Source organism: Coloeus monedula, assembly GCF_965178545.1.
Source record: "Coloeus monedula genome assembly, chromosome: 2".
Classification (NCBI taxonomy): Eukaryota; Metazoa; Chordata; class Aves; order Passeriformes; family Corvidae; genus Coloeus; species Coloeus monedula.
This window is the reverse complement of record NC_138782.1, coordinates 527,030-537,814: the sequence shown is the minus strand read 5'-3', so window position 1 is coordinate 537,814 and position 10,785 is coordinate 527,030.

Here is a 10,785-nt window from a genome sequence, read left to right as displayed (position 1 = left end):
TGTAGGGATTAGTTGGACTCAAGATGGTATTTCTAGATTAACACAAAATGTTTGGAGCTGCTAAGTTACGATGCAGTACTTTGACTTTTGTCATCACTTTCTTTCAGATGCAGATGGATTGAATCTGTGGCAGAGTGCCCCATACCAGGTGAGGTGGTTCCCACAGGAAGGTCAGTCACCGTTTGTCTTTGCATGGCAAGTGTAAATGGTGACTGTGTTACAGCTTTGTTCTTCATCTTTATTTGTAGGAAGTAATGCTGAAGATCAGTGGTCGAGGTCGATGGAGCGAGGTGAGCGGTGACTGGTGGCCAGAATGAGTTGTTACTGCTTGGGTATCAGTTTCTGGTGCAGCTCTAAGCATCCGTTTTTGTTTGTGCATTTTAGGTGGTCCACTGGGAAGGTGTCCCGGCCCTGGGATGCTGGAGGCCAGGTGGGTGCAAGCTTAAGCTGTAGGTGTGGTGTACTTGAGTTGGAGCGGGGAGGCTGTGGTTTCAGTGTCTCAGCATGTTTTTTTGCTTTGCTTCTCTGCAGGTGCTGCTGCTGCCCTGGGCATGCCAAGGGACAGAGGCGAGCAGGTGAGTTGGCATTTAGGTGGGGCGACTGATAGGTGAGAGGTACGTGGCAGCATGCGAAGCGTGTCCCTTTTCGCTTTGCGGGTATCGTCCGGGCCACCTCCGGAGTCGGATGGAGATTTGAGGTGAGCCTGGGCCAGTGGTGCAGAGGGAGCCCAGCCTGTGCATTTATTCTTCTGGAGGGCAATAGTCGCAGTTTCTGTTTTGTTGTCTTAGGTACCACAAGTAGGTGCAGAGCCTAAGTTTGGAAATGGCCGGTGAGCGATGAGCCTCAGCAGTTATGAGGGAGAGAGGCATTGTGCAAGGGGTCACTTCTGGGACATGTCATCACAGTCTGAATTTTGTCATTCTCCATCTTTTGCAGCCACCCAAGTGGGCTGTGGGCCATGTATTGACATCCACGGTGCTGAAGCATTCTTTTCTGTTGAGGATGGATTTCGTCTGCTGGTCTTCAGAGAGCTAAGTGTGGGGACTGTTGGTTGGGAGAAGGCAAAAACCTTTGGAATCACAGGAGGCAATTTGAAGTTAGCTGAGAGGAGAGGGCTGTAGTGGGCCAGGCCCCTTGGAGGTTAAGGGAGAGAGGGTTTCTCTTCAGCATCACTCGAGCCTTTGCCGGGCCGGGCAGTTCCAACCCATCTCCATGTTCTCGTGAGCTTTGCATCATTGGATTTTGAGTCTCGATGTCATTGTCCATCTTTTCACCCGAGGAGCCTGCCTTTGGGTCTGGCACGATTGCCACGGTATAAATTGTGCCTACTCTTCAGTGTAGCCATGCTTTTGAGCACTTTTGAGCATAGCAAGTACGTGGACATCTTGCATCTTGGCCATTTGTGGGTCGGTCATGTTTTGTGATGTCACTTCAGCCTTTGGCAGCAGAATCCTTCTCTAGGGATCCCTTTGTATCAGCTGGCAGTCGTTGCCTCCTTCTCTAGGCCTACTGCACTTCTTGAGCATCCTCTTACCAGCTTTGGCACTAACTTCTCATAAGGAGTTTACCTTTTACTGTCATGTACTATTGCCATAGAGCCTTCTTTCCTTCGGCGTCATCAGCCTCTGGCTCATCTTGCACTAGCAATCTTGGGTCCATCAGGTAAAACTGCTGGGCAGTTTCAGTTTGTGTCTATGTTATGTGGTCTGTGTCCGTTGTCTTCAGTGTCATAGGGCTTTGTGTTGTCTCAATGCTTTACAGGCATCGTTATGGGCCATATTGGCAGCAGGAGCACTTGCATACTTTCCTGGATCGGGCTTATTCTGGCGTCTTTATGGTTTTGCTTTTTGAGACCAGAAGAAGTACACAAGGTGTTCCTATCCATCTTCCTTCTCAGTTTTGGTAGTATCTTTTTTTTCATGTGCCGTTCCCTTGGACTTCTGTATGAAGTGTACTAGACCCTCCTCACTGCAGTAGTTTCGTAGCTTCTGTCGCCTCAAAGCATCCTGGTCTCAAAAATTTATCTTCTGAAGCGTTATCTCAAGTCTTCATGTCATCTTTGCTTGTATTTGATGCACTGTGTGTCCATGTGCCACTTATGCTTGGAGCTGCCCTGCCCTGGCACATTCAGTCCTGGCTAGTTTGAACAGTTTTAGAACTCTCCTCTCCTGTCTATGGGCTTTTGGGTAGAAAGTTTATGGGGCTGGTGTGGGGATAACTCCTAGCTGTCAGCTACTTGCAGACTGCCTCATGCTGTCTTGCAGGTCCCTAAGGCAAATTTTGATCCCTATGGTCACTGATGCTACCAATTTTCCCAGGATCTACTGTTCCACATCAAGGAGCAGCAGATGGAAGAAGATGTTAAAGCATCTTCTTTAGGGGGGAGTGTTTCTAGTAAGGGCTGCAGTCAGCATGTAAGCTGAAGAAGGGGTGTCTGAGAGTGTGTCTGTCTGTGTGTGTTGACTGGCTCTAACCTTATATGTGTGTTGTTTTTTGCCTTTCAGGTTCTTCAGTTCATTTTAAAACTTAGAATACGAAGAACCCAGCTGGTCCTGCCCATGCTGTGGGGTCAGTCAGAGGGACACAGGGTTCCTCTTCTCCTTTGTGCTGGGATGAACTGCCTAGGGAATACCATTTCTGACAGCCCAGTCCTACCTGTGTCCTTTGGACAAAGGCAGAGGTGAAGAGGCGACTGCCAGAGTTGCTTGGGGATGATGGAGTTGTGGTGTTTGGCTGTGCCCAGAGGGGCAGGTTGGGCATTATTTGTGTGTCTGAGGACTGGGGAGCTGAGCTCTCAGTGCATTCCCAGCTCTCCCAGGGGTGGGAGCAGGTGCAAGGCTGGGTGACAGCCTCTGGTTGGCCTTGGGGCAGGCCCTGGCCCCGGCACAGACACGCTGGGGTGGTTTGGGGACGCTTGGGGAGCAATGGGAGGAAAATGAGGGATGGTGCTGGGCGGAGCGATCGGCCTGTGCTCGTGTCAGCGCAGCTGTGCAGGGCACTGGGATCTGGGTAAAACTCCAGCTCTCCTGGTGTTCAGGGATGCAAGGTCTGAGGGACTGGATTTACCTAGGGCTTTCCAGGAACAAGGGGAAATGTGGTGCCAGAGCTGTGCCCTATCAGGTTGTGTTTCCCTTTGGGGACAGGGAGTCTCTGGGCTGAGGTGAGATTGCTGTGTGAGTGGCAGGGAACAGGGAGCTCAGAATTGCAGGCACTGATGGAATAATTGTCTTAGGTCTGTTTGGTTTGTGTTGGTGAAAACTGGGATTTGGGCTGGAGAGGTGCTCTTGGGAACAATGGATAGAGTACATTTGCTCCATGGATGTGTCAGGAAGGACAGAGAAGGGGAGTATTTATAACCTGTTCTCAGTATTTCATGCAAATTTGGGGTGGAGCAGCGATGCAGGTGGGTGGGTTTGGCCTGGGCCTGTCAGGACTAACCACAAAGAATCCAGCCAAGCCCCTGACCCCTTAAGGCATCTGTGAAACACTTCCACAGCAACCCAAGTCAGAAATCCAGTGATTAGGGAGGTAAAATTATAGGTAATTGCCTATGATCTGTGGGGAATTTCCTTTGGAATTATCAATCAAGGCAGGGCCTATCTTTCAGCTCTTTTCCTGGTGTGCAGTTTGCTCTCTGGTTTAAATGAGTTTGTGTGCTCCTGTTAACAAGCAGTGTGTTTTCACCCTGAAATTTGGGGTGATAGTCTTTCTTTAGCGTTTTTCCCACAACTGAATCATCCCTTCCATGAGTAGTCCATGTTGTTCTACACAGCTGCTTTGGCCGTGGGTCAGAGAGAGAGAAGGGAAATGACTTTTTAGGGCATTGAAATTTCTCCAGGCAGGAGTGGGAGGTCGTCTTCCCCCTCCCCAGAGCCCTGCAGGCGCATGGGAGTAGCTCAGTGCCAGCGCAGCTCTCTGAGCAATAACAACGCTTGGGAGGTTTGAGTGTTGATAGCAGCTCTCCTGTCTCCTGGTAGCAGTCCTAGGCGGAGGAGGGGAAAAAAGGAACTTGTGTTATTCATGGAAAACTTTCTGCTGTTTCTTGTGCAGTGTTTTAGATCTTTGTATGATTTACTATCCAGTGTCTGTAGGTAGAGAATGACTTATTGGAGGTAAAAATTGAGATAATCACTAATGGAAATGGTAGGGAAAACTTTTGAAGTGAACTTGAGGTGACCTGTAATGGAGAGCATGAAGATTTTGAAGTAAACTATAGCAATCAGTTGTGCACAGGTAGGGAAACCTTTGGGGGTAAAATACAAGGTCACCTCTAGGTGAGGGAATGAACACTTGTTGAGGTAAACTGAGTGAATCAGTTGTGGAAGTATTAGTAAATTCTGGGGGTGAAACTTGATGTAACCTCCATGGTAGAAAATAAATGAATCTTTTGAGGTAAAAAGGAAGTAATCAGTGTTGGAGAGGCAGGGAGATTGAGAGTAAACTTGAGTCTGTAGTCCAGAGAATGAACATACTGAAGTTAAATGGAGGTAGTAACTTGCAGACAGGGAAAAAATGTGGGGGTCAAGTCTGAGGTAATCTCTAGGGGAGACAACATTTTTGAGGTAAACTGAGGCAGTCACTAGGTGACAGGTTGGCAAAGTTTTGGGGGGTAGAAATTAAAATGACCTGTTGGGCAGAGAATGGACATACTGAGGTGAATATCAGGTAATAAGTAGTGGACAAGTAGCAATAATTTTGGAGGTGAAAGCTGGGGTGATGTGTGGCAGGGAGAGCGTACATCCTGAGGTAAAGTGAGACAGTACTGGAAAGACAGTGAAATATTTCAGGGTAAAACTTGATGAAATCTCCAGGATAGAAAGAGAATATTTATAGGTCAAAAAGAGTAAATAGTTAGTGGGCAGGTAGGGAAAATACTGGGGGTAAAACCTGAGGTTATCTCTAGGGGGAGAGAATGAACATAGTGAGGTAAAAATCAGGCAATGACTAGTGAATGTTAGGGCAATTTTGGGGGGGTAAAACTGGAGCTAATCTCCAGAGTAGTGAATGAATACTTTCTTGTAAAAAAGAAGAAATCAGAAGTGCACAGACAGGGACAGCTTGGAGGGAAAATCTGAAGCAATCCCCAGGGGAGAGAATGAACAGCATGAGGTAAACTGAGGTAGTCACTTGCAGAGACACAGTGAAAATTTTGGGGATAGACACTGAGACATTCTGGAGGACAGAGAAAATTACTTTTTGGGGTAAAAATGGGATGATGGGTAGGGCAAAGCTTGTGGGAAAAACTTGAAATAATCTGTAGGAAAGAGCATGAGCATTTTGATGGAAAAATGAGATATTTATTCTTTGCTTCCCTTTGGGATAACTTAATCTGCACCCTTCCATGAGCAATTCCTTGGCTTCTCCTGGAGAAAACCCCATGGCAGAGGCAGTGTGCAAAGGAGCCCAGAGCTGTGCTTGGAGCAGAGAGTGCTGAGAGCTGCGTGTGCCTCTGCTGCCCCAGGCTGGCAATATCCCCATGGAACAGACTGGGCAAATGGGATTAGAGGAAGCACAATCCCTTCCTGGAAGAGGTTTTCTCCTGTGCAGATCAGGCACAGGGCAGGAAGGGAACTTTGGAGATCAGCTGCTTTCCCCCAGAAAGCATCACTCACACCAGCATGGATGACATGACCTGTGCCCACTGCTCACCATGCACCTGGCCAGAATCAAGAGCAAAGGTGGGTTTGGGGGTGAGCACTTGAAATAACTTTGAAAGAGAAGCAATCACCTTTTGCTGCTTTTTTCTTTCTTGCAGATGCTGGGATTGCCTCTGGGCACATGGGCTGAGCTCTCCCTGCAGGGAACTGTCAGCCCTGAATGCCTGTGCAATAACTGCAGCTGCCCAGGCAGACACAGGAAACTATTCCACACATGAAATTGCCATGACCCAAGGCACTCCTGGAGAGAGAGTGTAGAGAGTTAGAGCACTGATCCTGCTCCCTGCTTTCCCAGTAGTGCATGAACATGATTTCATCCTGATCCTGAGAGCTCCAAGGACAGTAACAACTGAGGTGCCACTGATGCTGCCACTTTTCTGATGGGCCTGGCCCAGAACCATAGCCCAGCAGGGGTCTGTGGGAGCAGTTCAGTTCCCCCTCCCTTCCTGCACTCTGGGCAGTTCCAGGAGCCATCTGATCCCTTTCTGAGGTTGCCACCACAACCTAAGCTCCCCCCCCCCACTGGGCCATGATGGCATCTGCGTTCCCGGAGCCAGCGAATGGCTCCGGCCCTTGCACCACTGCCACACATCAGGCCGGGCCAGGGGAGCTGAAATAAAGCCTGGAACTCTCAAGGGTAAACTGGCACCACAACCACAAACCTCCCTCAGTTGAGAGTAAAGAGGTGTCCCTGTATTTACACACGTCCAGGAACAATACTCCTCTAGAGCAGGCGTGGATTTACTTTTTTATCAGTTGAACTGGCACTGCTGCCCCCTGATGCCATTAAATTCTCCATCCCCACAATCCCTGGTTACCCTTGGCTGTGGGGTTTTTGCTGTCCCACAGTGAGTTAGGAGGGATCTCTGGCCAGCCTTGTTGCCCAAGAGCATTCAAAATCCTAATCCTCACTTCTCTGACTACTGAATACCTTAAACGCCACTCTGCGTTGTGCAAAAAAGTGCCTTGGGCCCACTGGGAACTGCACATCTCTAACAGCTGTTCTCAGTTATTCCAACTGAGTAAAATAATTATTAAGGAAAAGAGGAACCAGTTAACCCTAACAACTTTTGCCTGATGTTTTCCTCAGGAATGAGTTAGGAGCGCAGTAGCAAGGCCTTCAGACAGGCACAGTGTCTGATATAAACTATATCTGGGCACACATAAAAAATAGGTTATATATAAATAGATAGCTATATGCCCTAATATATAATACATATTTATATTACAGAGTTATGTAAGGCATAAATATCTGCCCTACATATAACCAAAACTATTTATCACCAACTACCTCTAAATTACCCCCTGACCCCTGATGCTAGGAATGTAACATTTTTAGGGATCCTAAAATCAAACAGATGCAGGAAAATAAACCACGATTTTATGCCATTAATTCCAAGATGTTTTCCTGGATGTGTGCTGCTGCGTCTGTTTTTCTGTAAGATCTTGTGCCTTATCCCTGAAGTGCACTCAGAATTGTCAGGATCATGAAATCCATTTGGGATTTTACTGTTGCTGCAGTATCCAGTGAGATGAGTTTTTTCAAAATTATTTCTCTTGGACTGAGCACATCTCCTCAAGTTCCTTCTCACTTTCTGCATCCTGGAAATGCAAAAAGGGAAAAGATCAATGTACAGCTCAAGTGAAACAAATAAAAAGCATCATTTCCCTTCTTTCTCTCCAACCCCAAATCAGTTTTTAAGCATATCATGGAATCCCGGAATGCTTTGGGTTGGAAGGAGTCTTGAAGCTCATCCAGTTCCACTCGCTTCCACTGGGCCAGGCTGCTCCAAGCCGCGTCCAAGCGTGAGTCTGAAAAACCCCAAACAAGTCCCAGATCTAGACAGCCCACTGGCAGAAAACCCAAAATTAATTAGAGCAGCAGAGCCTGGCTTCAGTCTGGCACTTCTCCTTGACAGCACGCAGAGCTGAACGGAGTGGTCAGGGCACACTCGAGGGCAAACTGGGAGAAATCACGGCGGGGTCTGCCCTGGGATGGAGACCCAGCGCCGTCCCGCTCGCCCCCCCCTCCGGCCCCAGGGTGGGTCGGTCCCCGCAGCGCGCGCCCCTTCGGCCGGGCTCGCCCACTCTCCGTGAAGAGGGGCGGGAGAGGGGGCTAAGCAGAAGCTGCGGAGACAGGATCCCCTCATGCCGCTTCTCACCGTTGAAGTCCCCGGTGTCGGCCACCACCGTGGTGTGGTGCTTGAGCTGGTCCAGCGCCGACTCCACCTTCTGCCGCTTCACGGGGGACACCGACACGTCCGCGGCTCCGGGGGACTCGCGCGCCCAGGAGGGACGGTACGTGCCCGAAGGGCACCGGCCCGCGCGCTCCCGCCGCCCGCCGCCAATCCCAGCCTGGCTGGGCGGCAGCGGCCAATCAGGAGCGCGGACAGGAGACGGACGAGGCCGGGAGGAGCCGAGGCGGGGCAGCGGGAGGGAGAGCGATTCTGATTGGCTGGTTCGTGAGGGCCGGGCGGGGGTTCGCCTTGGCGACCGTGACGCCGCCATCGTCCCCGACGGAGCGTATCGGGGGAGTCTCCTGGCCCCGAGATCTCTCGGGCCCGGAACCTCCTGTCCCCGGAGTCTCCGTGTCGCCAGAACCCCCGGCAGTCTTCCCCGCGGCCGGTACGGCGCCCGACCCGCCCCTGAGCCACCCGTCCCTCGTGGCCGCGCGGGGCCCGGGCGCGGCCGGTGCCGCAAGGTGGCGGCGGGCAGCCCCTGAGGGAGGCGGCCGTGAGGGAAGGCTCGGGGCCGCGTCGGTGGTGCCCCGCTGCAGGAGCTGAGCGCTCTGGGCTCCCTTCCCCGCCGTTGTGGCAAGGTTCGAAATGGTTTATCGAGTGCAGCTCCAGGCGCTGAGAGAGCCCTCGGCCCAGTAAGGCAGGTGTTTTGGGCTCGTGGTTCGCCTGAACTTTATTTAGGCTGTAAAAGAGGTGATCTTGTTAGTGTGGGCCCACTTGGAAATTGTACTCTCCAAAACATCTACAGAAGGAATTACCAGTTATTTCAGCTGGGTTATTTAATTGTTAAGGAAAAGAGAAGACAAACTTTTGCTTCTGGAAACAGGATGGCTCTTGGCTGGAAATGTTGGAGAATCCGTGTAACAGGCTCCTAGTCATGGGGTTATGCTGCTCCCTCTTTCTGTATGGTTCCACTTGGGACAGCTGCCACAGTCGTTCCCCTTCCAGAGAGGCAAGAATGTGCTTTTGTGCAGCCTTCTCATGCTTTGCCCCTATTCTTAAGACACAGCTATCCAGGCCGTAACATCCTTCCTGTTGAATGTCAGTCCCCAAACCCAAAAGGAAATGTGTGGTTTCAGACATTCTGCTGAGTTTCTGAGACTCTCAGTGACAAAGCATTATGAAAACCCAGTGAAAGAGACGGAGATGGAGTTATAACTTAACTATTTTAATAAATCTTGTACAGTGCATGGTTATATCATTGTCTCCTTCGCTCAGTTACATCAATGTACAGTACTTTATAGCAGTGTCTGCAGGCAGTACAAACAGAACAGATGCACAGCTCAGTCGCGTGGAAATTTGTAAAAGTGGCCTCTGCAATAAGGTCTACTGAGCTATTTGTTTTAGGAAGTGCTCCTGTGGCTCCCGGCTTTACAGAGCTGTCATGTACACTCCTGTTAAAATCCCAGATAACCGTAATTCCCTGTGATTTGCTTTCCTCTACACCCCAGGACTAGAAGATGGTGTGTTTCCTAGCTCAACATTCGTTTTTATTTTCATTTTAGAAACTTTTTCGCCTCCCGTGCTTGCCATCCTGCCTCCCATCTCCACCCTAATCCGGAGCCAGGGCTTCTCAGGAGGATTGTCCTCTTCATCCCTCCCTGACAAGGTGAGTGCCCTTCTCAGATCCTAGCAGGGCTGTGACTAAACCCAGGATCCTCCCCTGCCTGCACCCTAATTCTGCTGGTGAGAGCAGTGTCCTGTTTCAAATGAAGAAAACAGATTATCCATTGGAGACGCTTAAGAATGAAGCCAAAACTAAGGTGCACTGGTGTTCTCAGTTTTAGACATGAGCTCCCCAGATGCTGTTTTAAAGCTTTTTCCATTAAATGTGCAATGACAGGCACAAATTTGGACCAAGACTCAGCATGTGCTGAGAGAGAAAACCCAGCTGTCCCTGGGCTGTGGGCAGCTCTGGAGCTCTGTGTGCTTCACTGCTTTGCAATCAGATTGGTCTGTCAGTCAAACAGAGCTAGAAATGCAATGTGCCAAACTTGCTGTGGACAGGAACTACGCTGCTTGCTTGAGTTTTGAAATGGTGAGTAAATTTTGGAAGCATAATCGCTTAATTCTGCTTCTAGGGAGAGGGATTTTCCTCACCCCTATTTACAGATTGCTATATACAAATGCACATAACTTTATGAAGGAAAACGGGAAGTAAAGAGCAACACCCTGTGCTAAATTAGAGGGGTTTTTTTCTTGTGGCCATTTAATTTGTGTTAAACCTGCCTTTCCCAGTGTGCTTTGGGGTTTCAGCTATTTGGGAATCATTTCCGCTGACTTTTTGCAGTGAAAATGTGAAGATGGGGACAAGTGACCAACACCCTGGGAAGGGCTGTGGGTGTGCCTGGGTCGGGAGCAAACGGTCAGGGCTTATCTTCTCCTGGTTTGAGGCCCGGTTTGGCAACACCACCACAACATTCCAGTGCAGGATCCGTGCCCCAGGGAAGGGCTGCACAGCTGCCCCCAGCCCCAGCCTCTGCATCAGCAGCGGTGGGCGGGTGGAACTCACCTATTTCCAGATTCAAATCCCTTTGTTTGTCACTCCTGCTCATTTCTAGGCACTGAAAGCTCATTTCAGCTGTTCAGAGATAGCACTAGCTGGTCCATGGATTTAAGGAAGCAGCCAGACTTCGGGAATGTGTGTTGCCATTCTAGCCTTGTCCAACGAGGGGGCACAGGGGGACAGGACAAGGACAGGCAGTTGTCACCGGCCCTGTGCTCGTGGGCTGCAGGGGACACCTGCACCGAGGAGGAAATGGAAATGGAAATAGAAAGGGTTAGGTTGCCCAGAGAGGTCATGACTCACCATTCCTGGAAGTATCCGAGGCCAGGTTGGACAGGATTTGGAACAACTTGGGCTTGTGACAGGCATTCCTGCCCATGGCAGG